Here is a 14,820-nt window from a genome sequence, read left to right as displayed (position 1 = left end):
CTGCACTGCACCTGTTCACTAAAGGAGGGCGGTTTTTCAAGTTTGGATTTCCCCTGGCAAAAGAGACCTTGGAAATTGACCAATTGGCTAATCCCACTGATCTCTGAGTCCCCTCCACGTGCCCTGCCCCCCACCCTCCACCTCTCAGGCTGCTCAAAAAATAGCTTTTGACTGTGGCCTTTAACAATATGATAATTTATTTAAAACAGATACAGTCCTGAAAGTGACCCACTTAAAATTATTAAAGAGATACTGTGTTTATTTTTGCTGTCCATAAAACAGAAAATGGTTTATGAATATGCAAACCGATCTGATGTAATTAGCATGATTGGCTCCTACTGCACTCCGTTTTATGTGGTTAGAAGAGTAGATGCAGAAACTAATGAGGTCATGTTAATGTGCCTGTGAAGAGAGCTTCAGCTGTCAGAACAACGAAGGCGAATGTCTGGGAGAATCTTTTCTTTTCCACAAAATCACTGAAAGTGGGCACGAATAGGGTGAGATCCCGCCTGTGTGCTGGGGAGCCACCAGATCCAGGAGCCACTTTACCTCCTGCATGCAAGGAGTTGAGATGAGAAATAAAAATCTATGTCCACTCGAAGCAATGATTAATGTGGTATTTAATTATCTAGAAAGTCTTCAACAAGTGCTAATAACTGAAACTCCTCGGGCAGTCAGCACATGCCACACAGTCCCATTAGACATGCTAACACCCTATCCCCTGGCCCTCCTTAATTAAAATAAGAGGCAAAAATGTTAATTGTGCACCAACCACCTCTGGGGATTAATCTGCCCTGATCATAGCACCCGAGGAAGCAGGTTGCTCACCGGAGCATGGACACTGACACACCAGGCTCCTCCTCTCTGAGCACCGCCACCCACCTGGTAAATGCAGGCCCCTGCCCCTGCTAGGGGAAGGAAAGAGGAAGGGAGGCAGGCCGCGAGTGGGCAGGGGTGCTTTTTAATCTGAATGCCAGAAGGCATGTCTCAGAAATCTTCTTAGATATTGAACAGGACACACAGCCCGCCACTGAGCTTTTCCTCTTACATCTCTCCTAAAGCATAAACATATGAACTTGAAAACCTTATTTTCAATTTCTGCCAGTTCCTCTATGGTTCTAAAAATATACTTCTCTTCTTTGTACCCCCTCCCTCCAACACACACACACACACACACACACACACACACACACACACACACACACACATTTTGCAACAGAAACAAAGAACGTCTTGAGAGCTCAAATGTTAAAAGGGAGGAGACCAGTCGAAAGTGAAAAATGAGGCTTTGGTGCTAATCAAAGACTCAGCTGAGTTCAATGTAAAGGGACCTCACGGGAAAGACATTGAATTTGCTCAGTCTAAAGACACTTAAACTAAAAGAAAAAGAAATGGTGTTCTTCAGCCTGCACCTGGTAGCAACCTTGACTCCTGCCTTTGGAGAAACAGCTGGTCCATTTCTGATGGTCTCTGCAGTTACAGAATCTCAAAGAGGAATATTTATTGCATGGCTACGACATGCCTGACACTTTCCTGGGTTCTGCAAAGTAGGAATTTTTATCCCCATTATACAGAGGTGGAAACTGAGGCTTGGAGAGGATCAATAACTTGTTCATAACCAAACAGCTAGTAAATGGCAAAGGCAGGCTCTGAATCCAGGTCTGTCTTACTTAAAGGTTCATGTTCTTTCACTATATTATCTTAGGATGCGGGGCAAAAGGAGAGACATGGGTGTGGGTCCTGCCCTGTGATGTCTTAAGTTTGGCTTGTTTAAGGAAAAGAACGACATTTGCCAAAAATATTTTTACAACTGAAAATGGGCAGGAACTCCACAGTAGAAAATGACAGCATATCTTGCCCTAGAAATCTCCAGGAAAGGAATTGACAGGAAGCATGGAAGCAGGATCTTTTTCACCCTGGCCTCCCAACACCCACAACCCTGTACCCGGCATCCTGGTCACATGAAACTTACCTGCCACTTCCCAAGCACGTCACAAATGTGCACGTCTCCAGCCCTTTGCCCACGCTGTGTCCTCTGCCTGGATCTCCTTTTCTTTGCTTATTCTACTTCACTCCTCCTCATGAAAATCTGCCTCTCCTTCAGGGCAGTACCTGGATTTTCCTTCTTCTACAGGATGACATTCCTACAGATGAAGCACATGGAACCTACCTCTGTGTTATATCATTACCACACTAGATTATAGCTGCTTGTTCATATGTCTGCCTTTTTGGCTGGACTGGCTGTTCTTTGAGCTAAGGGAGCTGAATGTGTATCCAGAACCCTTAGCCAGTGCCAGATACATCGAAGGTGTTCCATAAATGTTTGTTGAATGCATCAGTGAATGAATAAAGGAATAAGTAAAATTTTAAGAAGTGTATGGCCCTTTTCTTAAGGATTTCCACTGCTTTGGAGAACACACTTAGATCATTTCTTTCTTTGCTCACAGGGAGCCACGTCCATAGGCAGGGTGCAGTTACCATCCATAACAGCAGAGGCATGACTGCACAGATATCAGAAGGTCTCATCCTAATCTGAAATCTCCATCCAGTTTCTCAATTTCATCCTGATTTCATGGCACCATATACCTCTCTGTCATAAATCTCTATCACTGTTGTAATTTTACATCTAGTTAGGTGATTCTTTGATTAATAGCAAGAAGCAACCTCCTCCTCTGGGCTCTGGGCTCCATGAGGGCAGGTTTTGTTGGTCTTATCCTACCTTTAATCACTGCTGTGTATCCCACACCTAGCCCAGTGCCTGGCACAGAGTAGGTGCTCCATAAGTATCTGCTGAATGAATGAAATGTGGGGTAAAGTGGTTTGACCTTAGCCAAGTCACTTCCTCTGAGCCTTTTTCTTTCCACCTCTGCTATCAGGGTTTCCTTCCATCTGCTATTCTGTGATGTTGGGATAGCTCCTCACTTCCTGGAAGTGAAAGCTTTTAGTCTCTAGAAGGCCCATGTAAAAATTCAAATCTATTACCCAAGCAAGAGTATACTAAAACAAGAGCAAACAATGGCATACAAATTGGCCAGCCACCAGGAAGCAAGGCCTTGACAATAAGCAAGGAGATATGTGTGGTTGTGGTGAGTCAGGGAGGGGCCCAGCTGGAGGGACCAGGCCCTGGCATGGCTGTCAGGGCCCAGAACCCCCGGGACACAGTACCATGGCTCAACAGGGAGAGAAGAGGAAGGGGAAAGCAAGGAGCATGGTATCACTTCCTAGGGCTGCCATGACAAAGTACCACAAACTAGAGGGCTTAAAGCAACAGAAAGTTATTACCTCACAGTTTTGGAGACCAGAAGTCTAACATCAAGGCATTAGAAGGACCATGCTCCTTACCAAGCCTTTAGAGGAGGGTCCCTCTTTGCCACTTCCAGCTTCTCGTAGCTCCAGTCATTCTTTGGTTTGTGGCAGCATCACCTGAACCTCTTCCTCCATCTTCCCATGGCCAACTTCCCTTTGTATCTTCATAACATCCCCCTTCTGTGATCCATGTCTCCTCTTACAAGGACACCAGTTGAAATTGGATTAGGGCCCACCCTCCTCCAATTTGACCTCATCTTAACAGGATTACATCTGCAAGGACCTTTTTTTTCCAAATAAGGTCGCATTCACAGGTACCAGGGGTTGAGATTTAAACATATCTTTTGGGAGAACATAATTCAACCCATATCAGGGGTCAAAAGCAGACTCTAGGTCAGCAAACTTTTGGCCACTGCTATGTGCCAGGCCTTGTGCAGGTCTAGATGAAGAAAAAAAAAATGAATCAGATATAAACAATAATACAAAGTACACAAAGGAGACATCACATCCTCAAAAGGGCATTTGATGCTATGAGCATTGAATGAGAAGAAGGCAAGATAATCTTCAGTCATGGAAACAGTTCAAAGAGATGGTTGGGCTTCAGATACTTGTTGAAAAATAGATCAGAGTTCAACAGACGAATATGGGGACAGCAAAAGGTGGTCCCGGAAAGGGAAGAGCATAAGCAGGTCATGCAGCACAGAACTGATGCTCTACCCTCTGATGGTGTACGGTTTTTAAGCAGAGAATCATAAAGGGATTCGATTTTGGTTTTCACAAAAACCCCAGCCAGCTCAGTAGGACATCAGAGGCCCTGACTGATCAGTCCCTATCTAGTTACTGGTCCAGAGTGAAGTTTGTTCTGTGTGTGGTCTTAGAGGTGCCAGACATGCCAGGTCAGTACTCACTGGGTATGCGCTTGCCCTGCTGCCCAAAATCCTCCTTCCCTCCCTTGTCAGGCAAAACCCTACTTGACTCTTATAGGTCAACTCTGATGTCACCAGCTTGGTTTGCTGTGACTTGCAAAGCAGTGTTAGCTCACCTTTGCTACAGACTAAAGACACCATATTGTCATTATCTGGCACAATCTACTTCCCCTACTAGATCACGGGCTTCTAGGGCTCAGGTGCTGGGTCTAATTAATTCCTATGCCACTGGTAAGCAACACAACCCCTGACATGCAGCTGACGTTCAGTAAACGTCACTGACCACAGTACTAAGAAAGGACTGGAGGATATGAAACTGGATACAGGAAGGTCCATTTAGGTGACATCTACAATAGTACTTGCAAGTGATAATAAGGCTCCTAGTACTGCATAAGGCAGAGACAAGGGGATGAAGAAGAAAGGCAGATTCCCCAGAAGCCTAGAAAGACACACTTTATAATTCTGCCCACTACACCCTGGACATCCCTTCCTCTCCCTCCCCCTCCACCCATGTGCACACTGGTGGACATCCCTTTCTAAAGCCTCAAGGACCTGGCATGACCCGGAGCTTGTCTGCCCTAATTCTGGGCAGGAAGCAAAAGTGCTGCAACCCTTAGCCTGAGGCTCAGTCGGGGAAGTGTTGGGGGTTTGGCCAGCCCTCTCCAAGGCCCCAGGGTAGCTCTCTACTGCTGGCCCTAGGCGTCCCTTAAAGTCATTTCTTAGAGCCCAAGAAGAGCCCCGCTATGGCCCTTTGGTGGGATAAGAGCGACCCCCAGTGCCCAGGAACTTGCCTAGGCAAGCTCTTCACCTACAGGTTCTATTTAAAGGGGCAGTTCGAACCTGTGCTCAAGACCCTTGATAATTAGCCCTGTGTAGACCAGGAAAAGCCCAGTGAGTTCCTGGAAAGCAAGCCTTTCTCCATTCAATGGGACACAAGCTGAACCAGAATCATGTAGGAGCTGGTGCCTTCTGCCTCCTCCCTTGTAGGCTGGTGCAGCCATGTGCCACTTGTAGTGAATGAGAGCCTCCCACTAAGTACCACTGTTTTACCCTCCAAATAAGTAAGGCAGCCCCACTGATGCAGGATGTGATGGACTTGGGCATAGAAGGCCAGCTTTGCAGAAGCTGCTGTGGGAGTCATATTGTCACAATTCCTACAGAACTCCAGGGAGTAGCCTACACCAACCTGACCAGCCAGGAGTAAGGGGCAGCCCATGCTCCTTCTTTCTTCCCTCTCACTCTTCCATCCCCTCCAGTGCTGGCCACACACAACAGCCAGGGCTACAGCAGCTACCCAAAGGAAACAGGAAGGAGGAAGGAGGTGGTTATTGGGTGTCTCATCATTTCAATCTGCATTCACTCTGTAGGAACACAGCCACTCCTCCCACTGGAAGACCCTAATCAGGGAAGACAGACAAAATCAAATCGTTAGCCCTAAAACTTTATTGTACATTCTCTCTCCCCCACCTCTTCTGTCTCTGTCCCTCTCTCCTTCCTGTCCTAGTTTCCTTCCTTCCCTGGACTCAATCATCCTCATATTCTGTTGCCATTAGCTTTAGTCGTGGACTCCCTTTTTGCCTTTTTGCAAAAACATTTTGGTATCTATTGATTGAAGGCAGGATTTTAGATGCAAAGCCAAAAAGCTGTGATGAGCCTTCCCATTCTGACAGTGCGATCAAGTTCTGAGTGTTGTAGAGTGAGAGAGGAAAGACAATTAGAAAACAATGCAAAGGATGGAGGGAGCATGCTCTGGTGTCACTGGCAAATCCTCAAGTCAAGCGGGAGGCTCCCTTGTGCTGCACAGATGTGGATACAAAACCATTCATGGACACAAGACAGATCCCTTCAGCAGACATTAGCTGAGTAATTACTACGTGTGGGTCACCTTCACACCTGCACACCTTCCAGTTTATAAAGCACCCTCATGTCTCTTATTTCTTCTGCTTCTCACACCTACCTGTGAGGGCACATGTGATCATCCTAACCTCTCTCATGAAGAGACTGGAGCCCAGAGAGGCCATGGGGAGTAGGAGGAGCCAGAGGATAATCCAGATCTGATTCTTGATCCAGGGTCTTTCCCCTGCACCAGCCACAGAGCATTGCTCTTGAAGTCACCAAATAAAATAGCCCTCAAAGTGCAGCACATCTAACCAGGCTCTGCAATCCTGAACAAGTCACCTCTCTTCCAGATGGCCAGAAAGAATCTAGAGGAGGGTGACAATGACTTTGTGTTGAGGAAAGGAAGAGCAGGGACAGATTGAAATGACCTCTACTCAGCATGGTGAGAAAGTTTAGAACTGGCAAGCTCCAAATCCACAGTCACTTTGGGGGCTTCCGTATTCAGCCCATCTTAGGTACTCAAGTTAGGGGTTTCCTTTGACATTTGGAGAAGTTCATTTAGAAACAACATAGAATTTGTTACCTTGTGCAGTGTTAGACTTTTGCAATTCATTTCTCTAAGTGGTCATGCTAAAAATACAGTCACAAAGAAGAAAGGAACTGAAGACATCAAATAATACCATCTCCTTCAATGCTAAAATGTTTCCAAATGATTTAGATGATGTTGTGGGTAGTAACTTACAAAATGATCTAGAATCTTCTGAGAACATCCTTAACCTTTGAGGTTGACAACAGGTCAGATAGTTATGCTGTTTAATATAACATTCCTCAATGTCCCAATCAATGATAAATTCTGAGCCTAATGATCCAGAGAATCCATCTCTGACATTCTCAACTTACTCATTTCTCAAATATTTTATTGAACACCTATTATATACAGGTCTTGGGCTGGTTGCTAGGAATACAATGGTGAACTAAGCAGACACAGTTCCTGCCCTCAACCTGCAGCAGGGTGGGAGACAGAGACACCATAATTATAATACGAATGGATAAGCTTTGCCAAGGGAAAATAAAGAAATGCTATGAGAGCCCCAAGAGGGGCACCCAGCTAAGCTCAGATGGTCCAGAAAAGTTTCTTGGAGTTGTTGACTTCTAAGCTGGGACCTGGAGGATGAATAGGAGTTTAAAAAGTAAAATAGTCAAAGGATAAAGAGGGGCGACAATGGAGGCAGTAGTGAGGAGGTTGAGTGCCTAGCAGAGAAAACAGCTTGTGCAAAGGACTAGAGTCTAGTGAGAGTATGCGGCACATGAGAAATGGAAAGCTTCTTAGAACAGCTTCAAAGTTGACCAACAGAGGTGGAGAAAGGTTTTAAGACAGATGAAATTAGAGAGACGGGCAGGAGCCAGCTCATGAACAGCCTGATATATAATATTCAGGAATATGGACTTTAGCATGAAGGCAGATCCCTGACCAAACCAGAAAGTACCTTTAAGAAGGTACAGTTTAGGCTGGAATCTGTCCTCAAATGCCCCCTGAACACCCTACAAAAAGAAAATGTACAATGTGAATGAACTGCTCAAACTAAATGGCCTCAAATGCGAAAATACTTTTTTGAGGATTAGTGCCCAGAGCAGGCACAGATGTATGTCCCTACACTGAGTTGTCTCTCCAAGAACAAAGTCGTAAAGTGTTTGAGGGTATGGGCTGTGAAGTCAAAGTTACTCGTTCAAATGCTGGCTCTGCCAATTAATGGCTTTCTGACTTTGGGAGTATTACCTAATGTTCCTTGGGCTCAGTTTCCTCATCCGTAAAACCTGGATAACCATACCTACACATGTCCAGGACTGTTGCAAAAATAAGTAAAATAATGAATGTAAAATTCTTAGCACATTGCCTGGCGTTAACTTGCTCCATATAAGGCAGTACCATTTAGAAAAGTGCGTTGTCCTGGACTGTGGGTGCTAAATCTGGTCATGTGCCAATGAGATTTGATAAAGAGAGAGAGAGTCCAAGATGGCAGCTACAGAGGCCTCTCCAATCCTGCCTCATCTGCAGGCATTTATTTCTAGTTTGAATTGTATGTCAGAGTGACCTGACATTGAAATTCTCTGAGTTCCTGGAAGGAGAACCTTCCTGGGAAGGTCACCTGGGGATCCAAGTGCAGCACACACTGCAATATGACAAGCATAGATGTGAAACTAGAGAACCTCCAGCAATGGTTCCAGTTGCAGAGACAGAGAATGTCATCTTAAAAATGAGAGCCATGAACTGCCCTGGGAGGTTGTCGGACAGGTAGGTCATGGCACATGTATTCGTTTCCTAGCTGTTATAACAAATTACTACAACTTGCTGGTTTAAAACAACAGAAGTATATTCTTTGACAGTTCTAGAGTCCAGAAGTCCAAAGTCAAGATGTCAACTGGGCCATGCTCCTTCTGAAGACTCCAGAGGAGAACCCTTCCTTACCTCTTCTAGATTCTGACAGCTCCAGGCATACTTGTGGCTGCATTGCTCTTATCTCTACCTCCTTCACGTGGCCTTCTCCTCTTCCCTTCCCAGTGTCTTTCCTTACAAGTGTTTTTCCTCCCTGTGACTCTTGTAAGATACTTGTCATTGGCTTTAGGGCCTACTCAGATAACACAAGATAATCTCATCTCAAGATCCTTAACTTAATTATATCTGCTAAGACCCTTTTCCCAAGTAAGGTCACATTCACAGATTCCAGAGACTAGGATGTGGATACATTTGGGAGCAGGGAGACCATTCAATCCTCTATAGTGCATGTGGAGGATGGGTCCCAGCTCCCTAAGATTTCTGTTCACTGATGGCTGTTTACCTCCAAATGCATACAAGGGCATGTACAGCAAGAGACACAGGCAGAGACCCTGGCTGCCTCATTGCTCTGCTTCCCAGAGCTTCCCTTTGTCCAACCCCCTAGTGTCCATTTCTTGTCCCTCCTCTTGCAAGAAGGGTCTAGTTATGGGTTGCCAAGATGTCCATTTTACCACGGTCCTTGTCTATTCCATCTGAAATCGCATAAGCTACCTGGCCCTGGACACAAGTGCAACGTTGCAGGAAGGCAGATCGTTTTATTTCTCCAAAGCCTTTTTCACCCAGAAGGACAGACAGGGTCTCATTATTTGTGGAGACGAGAAAGATACATAGTAGAGGAAACATTAATTCAAGCAAAAGGTTCATTCTTTTTTATGTACAAAATTATGCAACATAATTGTTTTACCATGATTAATATTATTTCAGGGGCCTAACAAACACCATTTACAATGCAAATCTCCTCAAGGCTGCAGAAAGGTACCTGTAATCAGGGAGGGTGTGATGGCTGCCCAGATGGAGTGAGGACAGGATGGAGTGAGTGAGAAAGGGTCACATGGCTCATCTTTGAACGCAGCATCAGAAAGGCCAAGTGGGTATGGCGGTCTCCCCTTTGCTGCACCCAGCAAAGGCTTCAGGAGAACTTTCTGCATCTGTCAAGCATGCCCTCTGAGCTCTAAGCCAATGTCTCCATTTCTACCCTCCCTTCCTGAGGCTTCCCTTTAAAAAGTCACATGTCTTTACTCCTAACCAAGAGAAAGCCACATGACTAGGTGGTGGGAAGATGGGAAATTGGAAAATAACAACATGGGAAAATGTGTCAAAAGTATCCATCTGTTCTAATTCATCCCATCATTAATAACGTCTCCTCGCCCCCCCCCCCCCCCGCTTCCCCGTCCAGAAAGAAAAAGCAGGAGGCCTCCCACTGGGCTGTATCCCCATCTCCTGGTGCCATCGCAGGGGCTCACGTGATCTACCGCTTTGATGTGGTTTGATTGTCTAAACGTGTGATTAGCACACACTTTGCACCACACTCCCAGTTTTAGTCCTCTCTAGCACTCACAGGTTAGAAGCCCCCAAGCCCCACCACCAAATTGCCCTTGCGAGAGAGCTGCTCTCTCTAACTCAGCTTCCCCACACAGAGGAGCTCCTGATGCTGAATGAAAAATCACCTCCCTCTGCCTATGCTCAAACAGCACAAAACACATCCTGGGAAATATCCTCTGTCACTCCAGGATAAAATTTCTCCTTACCTCTTTATTCCCATTGCTTCCAGTGTCCTGTGTTATAAATGTATAAATTCAATAAGCGTGAAATTTTCTAGAGAGAGAGGGAAAAAATCATTATAGCATGGCATATATGTTGGTGAATTGTTAATTCGCTAGAGTAACAATATCACTGCAATGTTACAACTGGTTTCCTTAGTAACATGTTAAAGTATATAGGAAAACACTTTGGGGTAATAAAATGTTCCCATTTGAATTTTGAATAAACTTTCTCAGGAGGTAAGGAAGTGGGATTCTAAAAATAACAGATTAGGTAATCAATTAACTTATTCAGTCATTCCATGGAATTTTAAAGTATGAAAATATTGCACTTACTGGAAATATGTCAGGTTACCAGAATTGTGTCTCGCTGTGCTGGTCAGTTAAATTTTGAAGAATTACTTAGAAAATTTTTCCTGTTTAACACTCAGCAATGTATGGAAACAGCTCACCTGGGCATTCTGAAATGAAGAGAGTTTATTCTTAAGGGTCCAATAATTAAAAATAAATTTCTTTCCTGGTGCTGGAATCCAGCAGCCCAGACTTCCAAATCATAATTTTCTGGGGCAACGGTTTTCAAACTCCACCGTGCATCAGATTCCCCTGGAGTGCTGGTTAAAACACAGATTGCTGGGCCCTGCTTCCCAGAGTTTGATTCAGGAGGGCTAAAGTGGAACCTGAGAATTTGCATTTCTAGCAAGTTCCCAAGAGGTGCTGATACATCTGGTTCAGGGACCATACTTTGAAAGTCATGTTCTAGGGGAAGCCTAAAAATGATCACTGGCCCTACATATCTGAGCAATAAAAAGGGATTTCATAACATCTTAAGACAATCTTAATCTTAAAGCAATAGCACAGGGATCTTCTTTCCTTATTCATCATTTATAAAAAGCGATGGCTTACGCCTGTAATCCCAGCACTCTGGAAGGCCGAGGTGAGTGGATCACCTGAGGTCAGGAGTTCAAGACCAGCCTGGCCAACATGGCGAAACCCTGTCTCTACTAAAAATACAAAAATTAGTCGGGTGTAGTGGCACGCGCCTGTAAACCCAGCTACTTGGGAGGCTGAGGCAGGAGAATCGCTTGAAACCAGGAGGCAGAGTTTGCAGTGAGCCAAGATCGCACCATTGCACTCCAACCTGGGCAACAAGATTGAAACTCTGTCTCAAAATAATAATAATAATAACTAAGGAGATGGGTCCATTCTCCTGGGACATAGATGGGTCTAGAGGCTGCATGCCTTCCGAAGAGGATAAACAGGGAGTGGGGCCCTCACCTGGCATCAGACCAACATCACGCAGGATGATCCAGGGCCTCTATTTTTAACCAGCTCCATTGCCAGTGCTCAGCAGGCAGCCAGACACCAAGTAGGAGGTTGGCCAGATGCGCTTCCACTCAAGTTAAGAGTACAGTCAGTGAGAAGCTTGGTTTTGTTACAGGTTTTACTAAATGTATTCGCAAAGTCATTGATGACACGAAAATGCTTAAATCGCAGCCCTTGCCCTTTAGCTCCTGATATGATAATCCAGGTCTCCAGGTATACAGTCAGCGTATAAAGTAGAAAGTGCCCTGGGCTGGAGTCAGGACATCTTGCTTCTGGTCCTGAATTTGCCGTGACTTGCCATTGACCTTGGGTTCTCTTCCCTTTCCAAGAGGGTCAGACCAGTGTTCTCCAAGAACCCCTTCCAGCCCTAGTATCATAGGAATTAACCTTAATCTTACACTCATTCACTGTTTTTTGTTGTGTCTTTTTACTATACCAAATCAATTTCAGTTTGCATAAAAGAAATTCCCGAATTACTGTTTTGTATCTTGCAGAAGATCACTTCCCACAGTTAATTTCTCAATTTCAGTTTCGTTGCTCCAGAAGCTTGCTGTGTCCACATTTCAATTAATTGCCTATTGGCACACACCCGACTCCAAATATTTGTGCAGTTCCCGAGAAAGCCTCATTCAGCTAAGTACCTGATCGCGTCAACCTGCTCTCTGGTTCCAACATCTCAGAATATCCAAGCGAGAAATATGCAAATGCTAAAGTCACCCAGAGAGAATTCATCAGGGGAGGCAGTCACTGGAGGCAGGGAGAGAGTCTCAGATGAAAGATATTATCGCTTGCTGGAGACAAGGGAAATTGGGGTGGGGGAAGGGAAGAAGTAAAGAATCTGAGGACTGGAAGCGCTTGCACCTTATGGCACAGGATGCTCTTTCTTCAGAGAAAGGCCAAGCAGATCAGCTAAGTTACAAATATGCTATGGAGGTACTTGCAGGGAGGCAGGGTTTGTTTTAGGAGCAGGCAGAAAAGGCAGTATTATTAGAGAGGCTACCCAGGTCTCTGTGCCAATAAATTCATTACTCCTACTTGCTGACAAACTCCTACTATTAGAATCACTCTTCAATGTGTTTTACAACATTGCAAAATGTTGGGGGTATACTGCTCAGTAACAAAAGGGGTATGCAAAATTATGTAAACATGGGAATCTCTAACACATGGAAAAGAAGACAAGAAAAATATGCCAATGCTGATTTGCCTCTGGGCGATGAGATCATGGGAAACATTGTCCCTACTTTATATTTTCCTTTACTCTCCAGGTTTTCTACAATTATTAAGTACTGCTGTACTGCTTTTAAGGTTAAAAAACTTTTTTGAACTTTTTTTTTTCCATACGAAAAGCATGCTTTGAAGGTAAGTCACTGTCTTCAAAAAGCTCCTGGTAAAATGCAAATCTGTTACCTAAAAGAGATTGTCCATGAATAGTTGTGCATAGTTTAGTTTGTCATCTTGGTTACTCTCATCTTAGACCCTGGGCCACGGATCTTGTTTCATTCATCTTTGCACCTGTAAGCTTAGTCCTGACCTAGGCACAGGATGAGCATCAAATGTTTATTGAATTGTCCCCCAAACAGAGAAGACAACAGATCTCTGAAGAATGGAACCCAGGATAAGCTTTGAAAGAGCAAGGGTGGTTTGGAAAGGCTTGGGGTAGGCTGAAGCCCAGGGGATGATAATACTGAGGGAGCCCAGTAGAGAAGAAAACAGCACGATGGCCTTCAGCACTGACTCCAGGGGGGGATGGAGTGGAACAAAATGGGGTAGGGACCGGGGGCACGTCTAAGGCTGAAGCTTCCTCGCTGCAGTTTCGCCACTAGCCAGCTCTGCCTTTCAGCAGAGTACTTCAACGGCATTGGTAATGCTACTGCTGAGCTCTAGTTTCAAAGCTATTCCACTCATGGAGACACTGAAAGTGAAATGGAAGTTCCACTAAGGAAAACGTGAGGAGCTGCTTCTGGCAGGATCTGCCTCACCTGGACTAATGACGTTGTGCGGAACGCTAAAGGGAGCTCCAGGGAAAGGTCAGTGGCTTTCAAGTTTGAGCAGGGTTTCACAACAAGACGGAGGAAGATACGGAAGAAACAAAGCTCAGATGGGAAATCTAAGGCACAGAATGGTAGAAGGACTTTGGCAAAACCTAGTGACATAAAGCTGTCTGCTTAATTGCCACTGTGCAGGTGCCCAAGGGAAATGGCTTATGTCAAGTCAATGGAAAAAAAGACTTCTTTGATTTTCTCATTTGGGGCAAGTTGCTTATACGTATAATTATACCTACTCATTTAATAAATATTTATTGAGTGCCTACCATGTGTCAGGAGCTGGAAATTGGTAATGAATAAAGCAATACTCCCTGCTCTTGAGGAATATGTGAGCTGGAAGGAACATCATTTACTATCTAGTTCAACAGCTGTATTTTACGGATCAGGAGATCACAGCCCACAAAAGGGAGGCCACATGACCCAGAGCACTCAGCTAGTGCTCTTTCACCGTTTTTAACACCACGAGGTTGTATACCTCGTCACTTCCCAGGGTTTGCAATGTCTCTCCCCTACTCCATTGACAAAAATTCCACCTTCTCTCTAAGGCTTGTTAAAATGTCACGTAGTCTCCATGAAGTTTTTTTCTATGCCCTCCTTTGGTTTCCGCAGCCCACTCTACCTCTATTACAGCATTTGTCTTGAACTTTAGTGAGTATAAGTCTGCCCTCTCCACTGGATTCCAAGCCCCCTGAGGGCAGAGATGGCCTCCCATTCATCACTATATTCTCAGCACCTCACACCTGGGGGGAATAACATTTATGGAGTAGCTACCAAAACCTGGACACTATGCTAAATGCTTTATACACAGTCACATTGAATCTCATCCAAACTCTCTAAGGTGGCTCTGACTTTGCTTGATGTAAAGACGAGGAAACAGAGGCTGAGAGATGTTAAGTAACTTTCCAAAAGTCACAAAGCCAAGTGGAGAATGAAGGTTGAGCCCATTCTATCTGGCTCTAAAGTCCATGCTCTTCCTCTTATAGATGATATGCTCCATGAGGTCAAGGACGATGTCTATCTTGTCCATCACTGCATCTGTAGCACCTGGCGCACTGTCTAACATGGTGGTGTTACACAGAGTGCAAACCACCAGGAGGTTGGAACCCTCAGGGGTCATCTTGGAGGCCATCTGCCAGCAAAGGGCAAGGTGCAGAGACCAGCTCAGGTGCAGCGTCAACAGATCTGCCATTATAATAACCTAATCATGTTCAAGGGCAGAAATCAAAGTGAACACACAGTAATCTCAAAACAAAACAAACAAAGTGAGCCCTAGTTGTGTTGTGTGT

At 44.9% G+C, this 14,820-nt stretch overlaps 1 long non-coding RNA gene across 1 annotated transcript; it reads right to left on the bottom strand.

Annotated features, from left to right (window-relative positions):
- Positions 1 to 345: 345 nt before the first annotated feature.
- On the bottom strand, positions 346 to 10,193 carry LOC108518014 (uncharacterized). Its single transcript, XR_001882267.1, has 3 exons — positions 10,155 to 10,193; positions 1,973 to 2,144; positions 346 to 552 (listed from the first exon to the last, which is right to left on the bottom strand). It is a non-coding gene; the product is annotated as an uncharacterized LOC108518014 (long non-coding RNA).
- Between the last annotated feature and the right edge of the window lie 4,627 nt (positions 10,194 to 14,820).

This window comes from Rhinopithecus bieti, unplaced genomic scaffold (genome assembly GCF_001698545.2).
Source record: "Rhinopithecus bieti isolate Rb0 unplaced genomic scaffold, ASM169854v2 scaffold_41644, whole genome shotgun sequence".
In the NCBI taxonomy this organism is placed as follows: Eukaryota; Metazoa; Chordata; class Mammalia; order Primates; family Cercopithecidae; genus Rhinopithecus; species Rhinopithecus bieti.
Note: the sequence above shows the minus strand (reverse complement) of the source record. Positions and strands in the feature narration are given on the sequence as shown.